The sequence below is a fragment of the Eulemur rufifrons genome, chromosome 19 (assembly GCF_041146395.1).
Source record: "Eulemur rufifrons isolate Redbay chromosome 19, OSU_ERuf_1, whole genome shotgun sequence".
Lineage (NCBI taxonomy): Eukaryota > Metazoa > Chordata > Mammalia > Primates > Lemuridae > Eulemur > Eulemur rufifrons.
In genome coordinates, this window is record NC_091001.1 from 22980381 (window position 1) to 23000720 (window position 20340).

Genomic DNA, 20340 nt, shown 5'->3' on the forward strand with positions numbered 1-20340 from the left:
AGAAAATTCTCGTCCAAATTTAGTGGAGAAGCCAGCAAACTTTTTCTGCAGTGGGCTCCATGGTAAATATTTTAGACTTTGTGGTCATACAATCACCGTCTATGTGTTACAATGACTATGTAACACTGTCATTGTAGGATGAATACAACCACAGACAAAAAGTAAATGAGGGGGTGTGGCTTTGTTCTAAGAAAATCTATTTACAAAAGAGGCACTGTGTCAATATATCCCATAGACTGTATTTTGTTGACCTCTATTCTAGGGATAGAAAGGGAAGGGCATTTATTCACTTTCACTATATGATTAACATATGACAGGCGAGCCGTAGTCAAAATTCCAGAGTTCAGAAGTCTTTCTTCAATGCTGCTCTAGGGGCCTGAATATGAAGTCTTTGGACTGCGCCTTATACTCTGTCCAGTTCTCCAACTTCCTGGCACCTGGCACATCAACAATGTTTACTGTCCTATTTTTTTTAACATGTTAAACTCATAACTAAACAATTTAAGAGTTAATATGTGTTAATATTTAAGTGGGTGCTGTTGTACTAATTTCTTAGTCACTTAGTCATTAATTTATTAGTTCCTTCAGCAATCAGGTATCATATACCTTTTAACTCTGGGAACAATACTCTTAACTAATATTAATGAAAAGATTATAAAAACTATTATATTAAAGTAACACCACTATGGCATTTATCCATGTAAACCCAAACCACTTATACCCCTAAATCAATCAAAATTTTTTAAAAAAGCTGATAAAGTAAGCCATTATTAGGACTTGGAGAAGTCCTTTGCAATGTTGGAAATATAGCAAAAAGTTAAAGAGCATGATGTTTGGCATTATCCGTACCTAGATTCAATTCCTCTCTCTGCCATTTGCTAGAAATGACACCTTGACCAAGTATTTCCACCTCTGTAAATCTTAGTTACTCCAACTATAAAAGAGAGACAATGATGGTGCCTTCCTCATTAGATTGTTGTGATTACTAAAGAAAATCATTCTTGGAAAGCATTCAGCACAGTGCCTAGTAAGGGCTCTGCATACATCACCTATGATTATTCCCAGTGGCATATCATTAAAGTACCAATTGGGTTATTCTTGGTATGTCCATGCTTTCAAGAATATAATAGTTGAAATTATAGAGTTTTTTTTTTTCTTTTTCTTATGCATGGGCCATATGTAAAAACAATATCTCTTCTAGGAAAATGTTAGCTCATAGTCAATTAATTAAAAATTTTTGATAATGTAGCCAAAGATTGTAATAGAATTTTATTATGGTTGAATGAAAAGTATTGATAGGCCAAATAAGTAAGTCAAATGATATCAGTAGTCTTTAACTTAAAGGATTGATTATTTTGAGGCAGAATAGCTTTTGTCCATCCTGATATTGTTTGTTTCCTATGCATTTTAAGCATTTAATAATACAGGATATTCAAATTTTAATGTAAGCTATAACATTTCAGTCACCATTTAAAGTAGATTTTTCTTCACTTTCAAACTTCATTGCCTCCAAAAAGCCTAAGAATATATTTTCCTCTTCTTGTTCAGATAATAGCTTAAAAGAATGACTCTTTGGATTTTATTTCTAATCTTCTGAGTATACTATGTACATGCCCAAATCCATATCTACATACAAGTCTGATATGTATACAAGTAAGTATGTACTTAATCTCCTAGAATTAGAAGTTGTGTATGTATGATGTGTGCATGTATATATATTTTCATATTTTATATATGCAAGTGCAACATTGTAAGGGGAGTGAAGGAAGGAAAGGAAAATTGCAACTGAAAGATACTTTTTGTTGGGCTAGGAGTGGGAAAAAGTCTATAAATATCCTTCCTGTACTAGCGTGCATATAATCACTTTACATCCTTGCATTATAAAATTCTGCTTTCTATCATGGCATTGCCTTTTTTTCTTAGTGTGTCTATTCCTTTCTCTCCATTGGTCTCATATACATTAGGAATAATGTAGGAACCTTACCAGAGTGTTTATCATGTAAAACTGTCAGTTGCCCATTTGTTGTTAACTAGTTCTTCAGAGTGTCTGTTCAGTCTCTAAGGTCAGAAATCAATACATATATTGTCTTATTATTGAATATTTCTCTTGGTATATCAGTTGAATACCAGGTAAAATTTATTGCATTTAGGATAAATAACCATAGTGATAAGAAGAAAACCCAATAAGAAACTAAATAAAATGAGAACCAAATGTAACAATGAAATCAAGATAGAGTTGCCAAGAAAACAAGCTATAAACATTCAAATGTGGAAACTTCAAGCAAAAACTAAGACTATGTTATAAGAAATACAAAGGCATAGGATGGCAATATTGTATAAGATACACAAAAGGATTGAATAAAATAAAAATAATCTTTCTGAGAAAAGAATAAGGCAGGCAAAGGTGGGAAAGTAATACAATTCTAAGTAGTGTCGATCAAAGGATGGTTTCAAGAAGCTGGAAAGACTGAGTGCTTCTGTGATCAGCAATGGTAGAAAACACTAAACATATTCATGCCGAATAAGAATGGAGCTGCTTGCTCAGAATATGTGCAAGCCTTTCCAATGTCAAAAGAGTTAAATCTAAAGGGAGCATGGTAGGCATCAACTATTGATAAAAAACCTTTTCTCAGTATGCCTATCATTTTGCAATAAAAGCCTGAATCTCCTAAGGTGTGAGCTGTCCACAAACTTTGGGCTTTTCCAGAATATATGATATTGACACTTGCAAACCGCAGAATTAAATCATTGATCAGTTTCGTAGTCATACTCCGAATGTTTATTATTCAGACATAAAAAGTAAAATCTCCAACCCATAATATCTATTAAGTATCATCAAATAACGTATGGATGTATTATTTAAAAAATAAGAGTAGCACACACATAGTTGATAGTTTAGAGATGGTTACTTCCTTTCCTAAAATGGGGTGGAAAGCTTTTAAAAAATGGCTCAATATCTGTAAGAGTGCATTTCTCAGGTACATAATTTACCTGGTTCATTTCAGACATCTTTCTCTCACACAACTTACATAAGGAAGTGTGTCTATAGGACCAGAGAGTCTTGGATTTTGAGATGCGAGAGAACAGAGAGAAAGACCAAGCCAGACAATCTGAAATAGGAAAGACCTTATTGGTGGAGGTTAATCCAATCAATGTCATGAAGAGTTGGAAGAGGTGGGGAAGGCTTGGACTTACAGGGAGTTGAGAAAGCTGGTTTGGGGAAGGAGTTTGGAGAATGAATATTTACAGAGAACCTGTGCTACAGATAATTGGAAAAGAGAGAAAAATGGGTAAGGAGTATATTCTAGGCCATATAAACCATGACATCCCATGAGAAACAAGAGTAAAGAATAAAACTTGCTTTAAAATATTTTAATGTGATATTACATAAGAACTAAACCACAGGGATTCCATGTTTATTAGGGTTTAAATATTTTTTAAAGAAGAGAATGCACTGCAGTTGCATAATTTACCAGAGATTATGCAATATATGCTTGCAATTATTTTTTCTAATCTATGTTTAAGGGGAACTGAGGTAGAAAGCAACAGAAAAAATATTGTATACGATGTATACTTATAAATGACATCCAAAATGACCTTAAGAAATCCAAATGGTGAGAATATTTAAGGCTTATCTGGAATTTTCACTTACTTAGATCAAATCCTAAGTAACCTATTTGATTTAAAATTATTCCATGCCCCAAAACTGAGGTTCTGCACTGGCATCATTTTCCTTCATGGACAATGCACAGAGTGATTTCTCTGGGAATTTTTTCCTTTGGGAACTGTATTGGTTTGCTGGGCTGCCAAAATACCAGAGACTGGGTGGCTTAAATAACAATTTTTTTTTCACAGTTCTGGAGTCTGAAAGTCCAAGATCAAGGTATCTGCAGGTTTGGTTTCTTCTGAGACTTCTCTCTTTGGTCTACTTGCTGTGTCCTCCCATGGTCTTCCTTCTGTGTGCACACGTCTCTGATGTCTATTTTTCCTAATTTTCTCTTCCTATAAGAACACCAGTCAGACTGGATTAGGGCCCACTCCAGTGGCCTCATTTTAACTCACATCTTCAAAGGCCCCGTCTCCAAATACAGCCACATTTGGAGGTACTATGGGTTAGGGCTTCAATGTATGGATTTTTGGGGCACTTAATTCAATCCATAGCAAGAACCAAAGACTTATTTGCTTAGAGTGCTTGAGGGTAATCATGAGTTTGGCTGGAGAGACAAAAGGAACTTCAGGCCTTAGCAATTATTTAAGCCAGGATCTCATACTACATGAACCTCTTCCAGAGTTTAAGGTGAAAAAGCCTCCCCAGAGGGCAGCACCCTGTATTTCCAGCATCTCTCATGTTGCAATTATTTGTCTACTCACCCAGATGCCTTCAGGAAGTTGCTGGTGCTCACTTTGTCTACCAGGTGTATATTTTCATGACAGAACAATTGATAGAAAAGTAACACATCTCATCAAGTAGTTAATGAGTATGTGGCTCTTGACAGGATGCAACTGAGTAAAATCTGAGGTGATCCAGTGAAAGCTTTTCTCTCCTGTGGTATATTGTCATGTTTCTCCTCAAGTGGAGATTGAACTCGGGCCTGGAGGACAATTTGTATGGGAAGAGTCTGTATGATTAAATGGAATTAAATATTTCCACATGAAGGGAGGATACAGGTGGCATTTATTTTGTTATTTTCCAACCTCTTAAATTATAAGGTGTATATTTTAATTTTGTTTTTCTACTATTGAATAACTACTTGTCTCCTTAAAGAAACCAGAACATCAATGAATAACTTCTGCAATACTTCCTGCAAGAGAGCAGATACTATTCTCTATATGATGCATTTACAAATTTCCATTTGTACTTAGTATAGTTTTTTTTTTCCCCCAGAAACTCATGTTATGCTTTTTTACTTTTAAGGATTCAACAAAAACTGGGATTGTACATTTCCATTGGTCATCCACGCTTCAGTTTGCTTCTCAGGAATGGAAAATTTCTGCCCCCAAACACATGCGGTCATAGCTTTCCTTCTCTCATCTGTTGACCCTGAGCCAAAGGATCCTTTCCAAATTTCTCTCTGAGCATTTAGAACAATGCCCTTGACTGTCATGTCCCGTTTTCTAGGTTTGGTATTTATGAAGAAATCAGAAACTATGGATGCTTCTCATTATTCCAGAATGAAATCCAGTGGATAATTTTATAAATCATGGCCCTACAAAACCAGAGGTTCTCCTCCATAAATGTAGAGTGGCAGTTAGCCTTGGGGCACACCTCCATGTCTGCAGCCCTGTTCAGCCACAACGAGGCTCCTCCGGGTAGAAAGTCCTTGCTTTTCCCTTTGCTGGCCTCAGCCATCTCTGAAAGGCCGAGGTGTAAAACTGAGTCCCTCACCACTTCCCCAGACCCTCATTGTCACTCTTGGCACGTTTGATGCCAGCCTCCTGTCGTGCTTATTCTCCTTCAAGTGAGTTTTGCAAACTCCCGTTACTCATGCCCACTTTCACAAATGTTGCCACTTACACACACCATCTATACTATTCTTTACTCAATCTTATTTTAAAATCAAGAAGTTTTAACTTCATGCATTTATTTATGAAGACAACTTTATGCCGCTAGCACACATTTAAAAATCTAACCATTTGCCGTTAGTGGAAGGCAAATATAAAAATTAACATCCCAGAAACAGAGTATTATGGAAATTCTTATAGCTGTGTATCAGGCTCTCAGTTAGTGTCTTGGTATATCTTCATAACATCTCCTCACTAACTCCTTCGGTTAGCATTGTCGTGGGCCTGCCAGGTTTTCCAGACACTGGGAATGAGGTGGAGGATAGGACATACAAGATCTATGTGCTTGTGTGACTTGGGGTCTATTGAGGGAGAGAAACAAGAGAGACATAAATAAGTGAGTCCAAAAATAAATATCAGAAAGTAGTGTCTTTAAATAATAGAGAGGATGCCTATGGGGTAGTTGCCATTATTATTTGCTTTCTACATTTGAGGAAGATGAAGATGAAGATTAGCTATGTTAAGGAATCCACCCCAAGCCATACAAGCAGTAACAGCAGAGCCAGGTTTCCTCCAATCAGGCTGAGTGTGGACAGGGGCCTCCCACTCACCAGAGGAAATCCCTGTATCATGCTCAGCCTCTCTGCACAACTGAATTCTGTTCTTGTGCTGCTTTCTGGAATATGCCAAAATTACTAAAAGAAGTACCCTTTCCATTCTTTTGCCTTTTCTTCTTCTTCAAATTCTCATTTGTCTGTTTTATTTTCCAGTTAACCAAATGCTACAGACTGAGTGTTTTTTCCCCCTGAATTCATATGTTGAAATCCTAACCCCCCAGTGAGATAGTATTATGTGGTGGGGTGTTTGAGAGGCAGTTAGGTCATGGGGGTGGAGCCCTCACCAATGGGCTTAGTGCCCTTACAAAAGAGACTTCCAGAGAGCTCTTTGCCCCTTCCGCCCACCTTTGAGGATACAAGGAGAGTGGGCAGTCTGAAGTCCAGGAGAAGGTGCCCACCAGAACCCGACCATGCTGGCACCCTGATCATGGATTTCCAGCCTCCAGAACTGTAACAAATAAATTTCTGTTGTTCATAAATCACTCAATCTATGGCATTCTGTTGCAGCAGCCTGAACTAAGACACCAAGAAAAATAGCAGTCCTCATAAAGTGATGCATTCCAAAATAGAAATTTTTGTAAAACATGTAAGCAAATAAAGGAACCAAACAATGCAAGAGCTAAGCATTTAAAATATAAGTCATGAGAATTGTGATGCTACAGAATGGCATCCTTAAACTTCTGTTGTTATTAACTTAGGTAAATAACGGCTACTTTGAGTATTGTAAATTATGACATTCTGCAAAGTGGCTATTCCACCCTTTAAAGATAAGGTTAGGGCTCTTGTTAAGATTATAGTGCAATTATTAAACTTGATTATGCTGAAATATCATTCAAGGTAGCAAATGTGCTCTATCTTTGGAGTGTGGAATTTTTAGGTTTGAGGATAGAGCCCTCTTCTGGTGATTAAAAGTACTTTTTTCCTTAAGGTGTTTTTTATTTCCTATTCAAATAGAAATATTATACAAAATTTGTCCTGGGAATTACGAATTTTTTTAAATTTAAAGTTGAGTAGTAGAACATAAATTATTATAATGTGAGGATTTGATAAAGTTAATTCCACTCCTAAAACCTCCTAAATTCCTCTCCTATTCTGGTGTATGTGAAATTTGAGTGTACTCCGTAACATGTTCTGAAAACAGGATAAAGTAAGAGTGTGTAGAATATCTAATTACAGTGGTTGCTTATATTTCCAGCATTGGTGAAATATGTTTTTAATCCATGAGTAATTTAAAAAATGTTTTAAGGATTCTGCACACTATCAGGAAATGGTTGTTCAATGGCCTGATGTTATTTCCTATGAAAATGAGCGTGGATCATTTTTTTTCATTTTCAAATCATTTTTTCATCAAAAGAATTGCATTCAGAATACATAAAAACTTCCAAGACTCAATAAATATGGGGAAAATGTCTCAATAGACAATTCACCAAAGAAGATACATGAATGACAAAAAAAGTATGCAAAGCCTTTGGATTATTTTTATTTCTCATTCTAGCCTCTCATTCTCTCTTTCAATAGTTTAAACTAAATACGCACGGAGGCAGTATGCAGTCTCTTCCCAGGCTCCTCTCCTTTGCCCAGGGCTTTGCCTGGAGCCCTTTCCATTAAATGACATGCTGAGGAGGCTTTCATGGCAGTTTCATAACCAAAATGACATTTCCATGCTTTTACTAGCATCAAATAGATATCAAGATTGAAAATGTGAAGAAACCAAATTTCAGTTCTGGGCTCCCATTCAAAGCAATTTTCTTTAATCCAAACACAAACTGAATCTGATGTTCATTTTCACAAGTAATTGTTGAAAAGCCAAATTTGGGCGGGCTGCCTCGGACATCATATTTATTTAATTAGAAGGAATAACACAAGGCTACTGTACAGTAATTCTGCCTCACTCTGGATTTTATGTTTAAAAAGCAAGCACAAATATCATGTCTTTTTTGTGCATAAAAGTAGTGATCTACATCGAGAGAAAGTAAATATTTTTATTCATGCTGTTTTTAGGAAACTATATATACAAAACTTTTTAAATCTTAAAGATGTGAACTAACTCGGAGAGGCACATCCAGTTCTTTACACAGATATAGCAAAGACATCGCGTAGTCTTAAACATCCATCCCTATGTGATCCACTTGCTGTGCCTGATAATAATAACACAGACGTTTAGGTTTTTAAAAGAAGTACTTTTTGTGAAGCCAAGCGCTGAAAAGGTGAGCATGTCGCCCACTGGCTTTAGAATGTCTGTGCAGCTAGTGCCATCTGGTGGCGCTTATGCAGGAGACAGGAACAGAACAAGGTTTCCAGGGTCCAACATGGAGGGGCTCTCTTCCAATAGAGTTAAATGGTCAGCTGAGATGAAATATTGCAACTGTAATTTTCTTACCTTTCAAATAATAGTTTAAAAGATACTATAATTCTCAAAGTAAATGGAAATGTATGGGGAGGAGCTCAACGAATGGTAAGTTCACGGTAGTTATATTAAAGAACTAAAATATCAGTATATGTGTGTAGGGATTTTTCTCTAGGTCCACTGTGAATTGCTTGAAGGTAGAGGATGTCATGGACCCCTTTGGATCTGAGATGTCTGGTGGTGTGCCTGGCACAGAGTAAATGTTTGTAGAATGTACGCGTCTTGTTCCATCTGGCAATCGAGGCTATAGTTTCATGAGGTTAGGAGCTGGGGATGAGACTTCTTTGTATTCCTCATAATTCCTAGCAGAGGACTTAGAGTAATCGATTAGCACATTAATGATGAATCTTTGATGGATGCACTGAAACTTGTGCATTATATACTTTGACATTTAGCTAAGCATTAATGTATCCCTGAAGTAATGAAGTCTTTAATCCCAACTTTTTTTTCATTCTCCTATTTCCCATAAAAATTTCAACTCCTTATTATGTCATTGATTGCTTAACCATCCCTAATAACATTGCTCTTGAATTGATATGAAATTTATCTGTGAAAATTATATGGCTATTTATTAAATTTCTTCTTCAGCTCTAAAATTTTGAACTGTCCAGTGTGTTTATTTGCAAAAAGGTGAACGTCTCCTGGTTGAAATTGAATTGGCAAGGCCTACTATTGACTTCTGAGACCTGCTTTTAATTTCCTTTTGGAAATCTATCAAGTGACCTGCCTTCAAATCCATAGATTTTAATTTATTTTTTATTCATTTGCTCCCAGCTGGAGCAAGAGACGTATAATCTGAAGGAAGTTTCGCATGGCACAGTTGATGGGTGAGTTCCTCCCTATGTTATGCAGTGGATCATTCATTCTCAAATTAAATATAAAAATGAATAGGTTAGAGAATTGTGTAGGAGACTGCTGCCCAGCTGAGGGGATTGGCAGCTTCCTTCTGACCGTCTGCCTCTTGCACTCCACGGCTGTGATCCTGCTCCAGAGGAATGTCCCTGCGTTACTCTCCCTTTTCCATCATGTTAAAAGAAGTATCTTTCAGAGTCTTTATGGCTTCTCGGGTTTACCTCTGGTTATTTACAGATTCTGTGGGAGGCAGATGCTGTAAACTCTCAAAGTCCTGCCTTTGATAGTTTTGACTTGCATTTCTTTTGTAAATGCTTTGGAATATCAGACGCTGCAAAGATCCAGGATCCAAGTGGCTTAAGTTTCTGACACCTACGAATAAATCACCTCACTGGAGCATAGCGTCTTGGAATCTAATTTGCTGAGGCCTCACAGTTGTACAGAGAAATAGTTCTCTTAAAGATGCGTGATTCTGTTATCCTGTGATTCCACGATCCTAAGTAAAGTATCTCCAGAATGGAAAAACAAAAACCAGATGTATTCTCAAATAAATTGGACCTAACTGATGGGCACACAAGTACACAGAGGAAAGTAAAAGTCATTGGAAATCAAGCAGAGGGGAGGAGAAGGGCAAAAACCCACCTAACGGGTACAATAAACACTATTTGGGTGATGGGCACATTTACAGCCCTGACTCAAGCCACGTGTCAAAAAAATATGTACCCCCTTAATATTTTGAAATAAAAATAAATAATTCAAAAATGTGTGATTCCAAGGGTTAGCGGTAGTGCCATAAGTCATGATAATGGTTAAGTTTGCAGTTGCTGGGATCAGAATTTCTAGGTTCAGAGACCAACACCGCCACTCTCTAGCTTGGGAAATCTGCTTACCCGCCCCACATCTCATTTCATGGTAATAGTAAAAGTGTTTACCTTCTGAAGTTCTTATTCCCTTAGAACAGAACTTGACATTAGTAGGCATTCAGGAAATGCTCATAATTCTCACTCATATGTGGGGGCTAAATATTAAAACAATTGATCTCCTGGAGACAGAGAGTAGAAGGATGGTTACCAGAGGCTGGGAAGGGTAGCAGGGAGAGGGGAATAAAGTGGGGATGGATACTGGGTGCAAAAATATAGTTATATAGGTAGAATGAACACTATTTGATAGCACAATAAAGTGATCATAGTCAACAATAGATTATGGTATACTTTAAAATACTTAAAAAGATGAGTTTGGAATTTTCCTAACATAAAGAAATGATAAATGCCTGAGGTGTTGGATACCCCAATGACCCTGATTTGATTATTGCACATGGTATGCCTGTATCAAAACATTACATGTACCCTATAAGTTTGTACAACTATTATGTACCCATAACAACTGAAAATGTAAAAAAAAATAATTGAAAAAAAGAAAGGTACTTGGTGTCATGTATATTATTAGCAGCATTAGTATTTATATATTATTAGTGGTTATAAAAAGCTTTTTTCTTTCTTTAGAATTTTGTGATCATGATTGGTTTGACCCATACTCAGTGCCCAGTCAAATGATTTCTTCTCCTGTCTCACCCCCTAGCACGAAGGAGTCTATCGCTGAGCTCCTTCCCTCCCCAAGAGCGCTGGCTGTCACTGGAGTGGAAGAAAGACTGAGGCAGAGGCCATGGGATTGCTAAGAGAACTTTCTGCATAAAACACCCCTTGAGATTTCTGAGAAATTGTTGAGGGCTGAAACTGCATGAGGTTTGAGGTCCTATAATGGCAAGTGAGGGCTCCAGCTACAGAAATATTGCTTACATGTGTTAGATAGTGATACCTTCCATTTGTAATGTGCTTACTCCATGCTGTGCTCATACTAAATGATTTATGGCACTACCTTACTTAATAGAAATAACACCTACGCACAGTGACAATTATTATTTCTGTTTTATTGTTGAGGCTAGGGGCTCAATGTGTTTATGTATATAGCCCATATTTTCATAAGTATTAAGGATAATATTCAAATCCAAGCTTACTTATTTCTTGAACCTACAAAATACTGGAAAAATAATTGCCTTGGTCATGAGGTACTATGATATAGTGAAGAATACTAGGCGGGTATAACAAGAGCAAATACTTATTCAGAGCTTACTGTGCTCCAGATGCTTTTGTTAGTGTTACTCGTTTAATGCTTATAGGGAGGCACTATTATTATCCTGATTGTACAGAGTGAGGAATCTGAAGCACAGAGGTGTGAAATGGTTTACCCCAGGCCTCTGACTTGTGAGTGGTGGATCTGAGATCTTAACCCAGTCTGGCTCAACCATCTACATAACAGTGACTGCCAAACCAGGGACCTGGGTTTCAGTCTCAGCAGAGTCACATTCGAGGAGGGCAGATACTGAACAACTCAGTCAACAAATCCATGTCTTGGTTTCCTCATTTGTAAATTAATGATCCTACTTGTTCCATCCTTTTTAGAAGCTTTCTATTTAATTTAAAACACTTGCTTACAAATGCTTTGTAAGTTGGTAGAGCACTATACAAATATAACCATTTGTTACTATAATTATTCAATCCTGTGCAGTGTGAAAACCAATGCAATATTCATAAAATAATATGTTATTGAATAAGCCTAATTACCTTTTTCTATAACCTTTCACTAAATAAATCAACAAACAAACAAATAAATAAAATAAGGTCCTCTTCCTTGTTTTACACTTTGATAAGGCAAAGGACATATGACTAATTGAGCCTCCTTGAAATTAATGGGTAAAATTCTTACTAATATGTGAGATGCTTCAGAAAGAATATAGAAGTTTATATTCACAGGCTTTTAAAACAATTGAGATACAACTAGTTTTTGTAGAGGAGTTACACAGTTTTGGTGCTGTTCATTTTTCTTTCTAATGCAGACCAAGTTGTTTCTTGTCACTTTTTGCTGGAATCAAATCCTCTCTGGGCACTTAAGGACTGGATCTGATAACAGCTGGTGCAGCTTCTCCTCTGAGTTGGGTAGTATATGTGGCAGTTAATTTGTAAAGTTAAGGGAAAAAGAAAGAAAGAAATACAATGATGCTCTGGAGTTAATATGGGATTTCCAAAACCTGTTCTCTGTTCTGGTTTTGCCCTGAGTACCTTGATGTAATTCTGCTTGACCAATGGAGAAATACTAATGGAGATGTAGGAAATTGTCCAATGTTTGTTGTTAGGGTCAAGTGAGTTAGTGTGTAGCTGGAGCACAGGGGCAGGAGTATCTTATTCCCAATTCAGTGGATGCTGATAAGGCCTTTGTATGTGATGTACCTTAACTGCTTGTGGCCCTGAGCTCAGGGGTCAAACCTAAGGCTTTGATTCCCTTTCCTTGTGCTTAGAATATTTCTGTTATCAGCTCACACTCTCTGTCCTAATAACCCCTCATTCATTCAATGATTCTATGTTTATTAAACCTAGTAAACATTTTTTGAGTGATGGTAAGGGGAAATATGGCATGTTCTTTAGCCTTGCAGAAGGCAGGAAGGAAAGAGTAAGGAAAAGAAGGAAGGAGCAGAGACTTAAATTTTAATGAATACCTGCTAGGTAGCAGATGGTGACTTGCATTGCTTAATACATGAACACTTTTTATCCTCATAAGAACTAATGAGGTAGATGTCTTAATCCTTTCATTCAGATGTGGGAATTAGTATGATTAAGTTTGATTTTTTGTTTGAGACTCATAGTCACTTTATCGTTTACTATTGTCTCTGATATCTTAGCTCACAGCATGTCATGCCTTGACTTCCAGAGAAGTTTAGTCTGGGCACTCTTGGTTAACAAGTCATAGAAACCCAATTCTAACTCATTCAAGTAAAAAACAAAAGGACGTTATTGTTTATTCCAGCAAGAAAATCCAGTGGTACAGCTGGCCTTGGAAGTTCCTGTGGCTCTCCTGAAATCAACCTCTCAGCTTTGCTTTTATGATTTGGCCCCATTCTCTCCTGCGGATGGGTTCTCCCATGTGATAAGTGGAAGAAGAGTGTGGTTGCAGGCAGTTCTAGGATTATGTCATGTCGATTTAGCAAGTCAAGAAGAAGAAAATGGGAGCCCCAGAAAAATTTGGTAACTCTGCTTACAAGAGGAATTTCTATAGCCTCCCTTTTGAAGTCAGCCATCACATATAACTTATATTGGCCAAAGAAGTAAAGCGTATCTAGCAGATTTAAGAATCAGCGTGTGGTTCCCCATGCTCCTTTCTTCCCTCATCAGGCAGGGATCAGGGAAGCGTATGCCAGATGGAACCTCTGCCATCAGGGTCCCTGAGTGAACTTGATGAGCAGACTAGGACTCAGAGATGACTCGGGATGGATGGAAATATGAGGGAAAACTATATTTTGTTATTTTAAGCTTCTAAGATTTTCTGGTTGGTTGTTACCACGTTACCTAGCCTGTCCTGGCTAGTAGACCAGGGAAACATACTGGCTCGGCTCAGGTATTATACCAGTGATGTACTACAAGTAACCAGGCTGAGTCTGGTTACTATTAATAACTCTATGGCCAGATTAAGGATACTGTGATGGGCATGCTTTTCCAGGAACATTGATTTGAGGGAAGGACAGTCTGCTAAGAAAATGATGGTAAACGAATAAATTTCTACCAAAATTATAAACCCTGCCTATGCTCATTGTCACTGGGTATCTTTTCTTTATGGTTTTTAAATTTTTTTTAAATTTTTATATTTTTATTTTAGAAAAAACAACCACCCTTATAACCTCACTCTAATTAAGAAGCTATGTTTACTATCTTTACAGTTATCTCCCACTATTACAGTGTAAATTGTTCACTGGTGTAGAACAGTGACTATCACATAGCAAGCACTCAATTCATTTGCTGAATTAAACAACTCTTTAGAAACCAACAAAGGCTGTGAGCGGGACAAGGTTACTTTTATTTCATAGAAACAGGAAAAATCACTAAAGAAGTAAGAGGCAGTGCCCAGAGTAAAATTCAAGTCACTTTATAGCACTCTGGAAAATCTATACATTCCTATAAGAAATGTCTTCTAAAGATCTAGTTAAAGTATATCATTCCTAATTTGTGGGTATAAGTGAGTCTAACAGTTGCATAGGTCAATCTGAAGCATGTCACTAACCTGGTGACTGACTATGCCACGAGGGCCACAGCCAGTGAATAAGGTCAGCAGTTACTCTTGGAGGACTGTAGCACACTAAGGCAATAACCAATATCCAAGCATGACTCTAGCCTCAATTGGGCATCTTTTCTTATCAGAGTTTGTAATTATGTGTTTAAATTTGGTATTACTGGAGTAATATCTACTTCCCCCACCAGAAGGGTGGGGAAGGTATAAGCTCCAGGAGGACACATATGCAATTACATGCCAGTGTTTAGCACAGCGCCTAAAACAGAATCATTATCTAATGTTGAATAAATAAGCACATTAAAAAAATGAACAATTAATGGTGGAGGGAAAAATGCAGATTTTTTTTTTTTTGTTAGATTTTAAGGTAAAAGATCTCTTATAGTTTCAGCCGTGTATGAAGTATTGCAATGGAAAAGCAAGTGAGTTAGTTAAATCAGCAACTTGGGAGTCAAATAGTCTTGGGAACAAATCTTGGCTCAGCCTTGTGCAAGGACCATGTGCAAATTAACCATTTAAAGCCTCAGCTTCTTACCTGTAACATCAGGATGATAATAGCTTTTTCATAAGGTTGAAGTAAATTACAAAGAAAATATAGACCACTTAGTATGAAACATGGAGAGTGTACTTAGTTCCCCCATGCTGCCATAAATAAGAAAGTACCTAATTCTAATTGGAAAAATCAGGCTCATTGAGGAGAAAGTGTTTCAGTTGGAGTTTGACAAACTAGAGTGGAAGCAGTAGAGGAGAGTACAGTCCAGTAGGAAGAACTAATTTGTACATCTGTAAGGTGGCATCAATAAACATTTCTTGACTGGGGTGATATTTAGTTATTTGGTAAGGTTGGAGCTCTGGGTTGGAAGTAGTGAGATTAGAAAGGCTTATATAGCAAGCAAAGAGGTGTGACATCATATATTCAGGCTGAGTATCCCTGATTTGAAATGCCTGGGACCAGAAGTGACATGAATGTTTTAAAAATAATTTTGCCCATGAAATAAAGTTTGTGTTGAATACTAATGTGAGGAATTTTTCTCTTGTGACATCATGCTGTTGCTCAAAAGGTTTCAGATATTGGAGCATTTTGCATTTTGGATTAGGGATGGTCAATGTGTGTGTGTGTGTGTGTGTGTGTGTGTGTATCTCCCTTGGACACTGGCTTGATTTACGTGCTGACAGAAATAGCTTTCCAAGTTCCAAGGCTAGAGATGTAACCTTTATTCTTAGGTAGCTGTTGTTGGTTACATGAGATATTTTCTGACAGTAGCCAGAATAATGACTCTCAATCCTGCTCTCAAATATCTCAATCTGGAGAGATAATAAATAAATAAGCAAACATCCAGCCTGGGTACAACAGCTATACCGATTGGGTCAAATTCTCTGGAGGTACCTGCTAGTATGGCTATAATAAAATGACTGATCAGATCATAATATATGTTGGCAAAAATGGAGAGAAATTAGAATCCTCTTACACTGCTGCTGGGAAGGTAAAATGCAGGCATTTGGGAAGCAGTTTGGCAGTTACTTAAAAGGTTAAACATAGAATTACCATATAGCCCAGAGATTCCAATCTTAACTATATGTTTAATAGAAGTAAAATATATATGATCACAATAAAACCTGAACATGAATGGTCAGGGTGGCATTATTCATAATAGTCAAAAGTAGAAACAACCCAAATGTCCATCAACTGATGAATGGGTAAATAAATGTGGTATATACATACCATGGAATGTTGTTTGCAATAAAAAGGAATGAAATGCTGATTCATGCTGCAACATGGATTAAACTTGTGCTAAGTAAAAGAAGCTAGACACAAAATGTGACATTTTTTATGATTCTATCATGTGAAATGTACAGCATAGGCTAATTCATAGAAGGAGAAAGTATATTAGCATTTTCTTACATCTGGGAAAAGAGAGGATTGGAGATAATACCTAATGGGTATGGGTTTTTTTTTTCAGTGATGAAAAGGTTCTAAAGTTGATTGTGTTGATGGCTACATAGACCTTTATGCTAAAATCTATTGAATTGGACACTTTAAATGGGTGCATTGTGTGGGATATGACTTACAGCTCAATAAAGCTATTACAAAAATCATCTCTGGGGATGGAGTTTTAGTGATTCTGATACACAGTAAAAGTTAAAATCTAATAATCAAGATGGACCAAACTAACAATCTCCACTGCTGTACATGCGGTTTAAACCTACTATTGTCTGTGAGAGATGGGTGGGAAAGGGAATAGTCAGTAACACATTTTCATTGTTCAGGAACAATTTCATTCCTGCTTTACATCAGCTAATTTAGTTAAAAAAAAAAAAAACATTTGGAAGCAAGAAATGACACTTGGTCATGAAGGTTTTAAAAATATTAAATCAATGTCAACTCAACATTGAATCACAGAAATGTGATTAAATTTACTCTTGTAAAGAGTAGAAAGAAACTAAATTTAGGACATAATCATGATAAGATAAACGAAAATACTTACTGTTCAAAGTATACAGGAGTTGTACTCTTTGGTGATAAATTATACATTTCTACTTGACCCAGTTGGATTTTCATCAGATTATTCCAAATGAAAATGTATCTTTGGGGATAAAATGTTTGGCTTCATGGTTACACTCTTGAGGTTTTTGACATCTACTTATAATATTTCTTTTATTCTAGATCAAAAATACATCATTATGACTAGTTTCTAGAAGACACACTTGTGCAGATGTTTCAATATTTGGCAAGTTGACATCTTATCATAGAATATGAATTCAAAGACTTCCATAAAATTATTTTTATAACTCATTGTTTTTATTTAAAATGGAAACTTCTTTTTCAAAATCACAAAATGTTTTCTCTAGGTTTAAGAATACTTTTCCTGAGCATAAAAGTTTTTGTTTTTTCATTTGAAGGTTTTTTATTTTGCTGTTACACATATAGCAGGGAACAGAATATGTTGGAGTCATAGTATGCCTCTCTCTATATATGTATATATTTGATCATATAGATGTTTCTACAAAACATTATAAAAAAGAGAAACCCCTTCCACAAATTCTTCCACTTAAAGTTATTAGGGATTTTTTTTTTTTTTGGTCAAATAATATGGTTATGTTGCTATTTTTTGATTTTTCAGTTTTAAACATCATCTGTTGATTTACTACAATAGAAGACAGGGATTAAGCTGTCTTTACTCCTTCAATATGAACATTTACAATATTCTCATCTTTCTAATTTAATTATATAATTGTTTTGGGTAAATAAGTAAATCTTCAGTGTTTATATTAAAATGGCTTTAAACACTAGCACCAGAAGATCCATGTTGTTATGCTTACATTTCCTTTCTTTCACATCCTGTCCTTATTTTATCCCGGAAATGATGTCTCCTTTGTGGTTTGCTTTAGTTTTATATTTTTTTTATTACAAATTTGTTCCTAAACTCTCTCCCAGTTTTGTAACAATCCTTTCAATGTGATCAAACACTTCAGATATTTTATCAGTTTCAACATTTTTTCCTTTTTTATTTCAAAATATTAAGGAGGTATACATGTTTTTGTTACATGGGTACATGAATGTAATGCTTAAGTTGGGGTCATTAGTTTGCCCATCACCATAAGAATGTTTATTGTACCCAACAGGTAAATTTTTACCACTCACCCTCTGCCACCCTCCCCATTCTTGGTTTCCAATGACCTTTAAATCTCTTTGTGCCATATGTGCCCATCGTTTAGCTCCCAATTATTAGCAAATACATGTGGTGTTTGTTTCACACAGGATAATGGTCTCAAGTTCCATCCAAGTTGTTGCAAAAGATATTATTTCCATTCCTTTGTATAGCTGAGTAGTACTCCACACACACGATTTTCTTTATCCACTCATGAATGGATGGGCACTTACGTTGATTCCACATCTTTGCATTGTGAATTGTGCTGCAATAAACATTTGAGTGTAGGTGCCTTTGGGATAAAATTACCTATTTTCCTTTGGGCAGATAACCAGTAGTAGGATTGATAGATTGGATGGTAAATCTAAATTTATTTCTTTGAAAACTCTTCATAGTGTTTTCCATAATGTTGTACTAATTTGCAGTTCCACCAACAGTGTATAAATGTTCTTTTCTCTTTGCATCTATGCCAGCATCTATTATTTTTTGACTTTTTAATGATGATCATTTTGAAAATGGTAAGGTGGTATTTCATTGTGGTTTTAATTTGCATTTCTCTGATGATTAGTGATGTTGAGCACTTTTTCATGTTTTTTGGCCATTTGTCTTCTTTTGAAAAACTTCTGTTCATGTCTTTTGCCCACTTTTTAATGTTCTTCTTTTTTCTTGCTGAATTGAGTTCTTTGTAGATTCTGGTTATTAGTCTTTTGTCAGATATATAATTTGTGAATATTTTCTCTTATTCTGTAGGTTGTCTATTTACTCTGTTGATTATTTCCTTTGATGTGAAGAAACTTTTTAATTTAATTAAGTTCAATTTATTTATTTTTGTTATTGCCACATTTGCCTTTGTTGCCTAAGCCAATGTCTAGAAAAGTTTTTCCTACATTTTCTTCTAGAGATTTTATGGTTTCATTTAAGGTTTCTACCCCTCTTGAATTAATTTTTGCATGTGGTAAGAAATAGGGGTCCTATTCATTCTTCTGCATGTGGCTATCCAGTTTTTCCAATATCATTTATTGAATAGGGCTTCCTTTCCACAGTGTATGCTGCTGTCTGCTGTGTCAAAGATCAGTTGGTTGTACATACATGGTTTTATTTCTGGAATCTCAATTCTGTTCTATTGGTCTATGTCTCTACTTTTATATCAGCACGATTCTGTTTTGGTTACTATAGCCTTGTAGTATAATGTGAGGTAAGGTAATGTTATGTCTCCAGATTTGTTCTTTTTGCTTAAGATTGCTTTGGCTATTAGGGCTCATTTTTGGTTTCAAATTATTTTTTCTAGACCTGTGAAATATGACATTGTCATTTTTGTAGGGATTGCATTGAATCTTTAAATCACTTTGGGTAGTGTAGACATTTTAATGATGTTGATTTACCAATACATGAGTATGGGATGTTTTTTCCTTTGTGTCATCTACAATTTTGTTCATCAGTATTTTGTAGTTCTCCTTGTAGAGATATTTCATTTCCTTGGTTAAGTATATTCCTAGGTATTTTATTTTCTTTGTAGCTATTGTAAATGGTATTGCATCCTTGATTTGATTCTCAGCTTGACTGTTGTTATTATATAGAATTGTTACTGATTTGCATATATTGCTTTTGTAACCTGAGATTTTGCTGAATTTATTTGTCAATTCTAGGAGTCTTTTGGTGGAGTCTTCAGGGTTTTCTAGATACAAGATCTTATCATCAGCAAACAGGGATAGTTTGACATCCTCTTTCCCAAATTGGATATAATTAATTTCTTTCTCTTGTCTGATTGCTCTGGCTAGGACTTCCAGCACTATGTTGAATAGAAGTGGTGACAGCAGGCACACTTATCTTCTTCCAGTCTTGAGGGAGTATGCTTTCAACTTTTCCCCAATCAGTATGATGTTGGTTGTGGGTTTGTCATCTATGTCTTTTATAATTTTGAGGTATGTTCCTTCTTTGCCTAGTTTGTTGAGGGTTTCTGACATGAAAGTGTGCTGAATTTTATCTAATGCTTTTTCTGCATCTATTGAGATGATCATATGGTCTTTGTTTTTACCTCTGTTTATGTGGTGAATCAGGTGTATTGATTTGCATATGTTAAAACATCATTGCATCCTTGGGATGAAATCCATTTGATCATGGTGAATTATCTTTTCTATATATTGTTGAATTCAGTTTGCTAGTATTTTGTTGAGGATTTTTGCATCTATTTCATGATGTA

General features: G+C 36.0%; 1 protein-coding gene and 1 non-coding gene across 3 annotated transcripts in view; one reads left to right on the forward strand and one right to left on the reverse strand.

The window, feature by feature from the left end:
• KCNIP4 (potassium voltage-gated channel interacting protein 4) overlaps positions 1 to 20340 on the forward strand; it is a 1112575-nt gene that overhangs the window by 142155 nt on the left and 950080 nt on the right. The gene's annotated exons all lie outside the window — the stretch shown is intronic.
• Positions 14472 to 14601, reverse strand: LOC138400438 (small nucleolar RNA SNORA3/SNORA45 family). The gene has a single exon (XR_011236321.1). It is a non-coding gene; the product is annotated as a small nucleolar RNA SNORA3/SNORA45 family (small nucleolar RNA).